Below are 364 nucleotides of genomic sequence, written 5' to 3'. Positions count from 1 at the left end.
TATATATATATATATTGATATTTTTTATGTGATAAAAGACTTGGATGGTATAAAAAAATAAACTTTAAGGGTTGGGTATTTATGTAAATGCTCATGTCATAAAAAAGTGTGGCCAAGTAACATTTTCTAATAGAAAGTAGACAAAAGAATATGAAAAAAGTAAAATTGACTTTTTCTCAAACTGCTTCAACCAAGGCTGTCAAAACGGCTGGTTGTGCGCGAACAACTCTTGTTCGGTTCGTTAAGAAGCTCGTGTTCGACTCGTTCGCTAAGTTAACGTTCGACTCGCTAAGTCAAATATTTGTTCTTTCATGTTCGACTCTTGATATATATATATATATATATATATATATATATATATATA

Source organism: Phalaenopsis equestris, unplaced genomic scaffold (genome assembly GCF_001263595.1).
Source record: "Phalaenopsis equestris unplaced genomic scaffold, ASM126359v1 Scaffold000002, whole genome shotgun sequence".
In the NCBI taxonomy this organism is placed as follows: domain Eukaryota; kingdom Viridiplantae; phylum Streptophyta; class Magnoliopsida; order Asparagales; family Orchidaceae; genus Phalaenopsis; species Phalaenopsis equestris.
The sequence above is the reverse complement of the archived record's forward strand: the minus strand, read 5'-3'. Positions refer to the sequence as shown.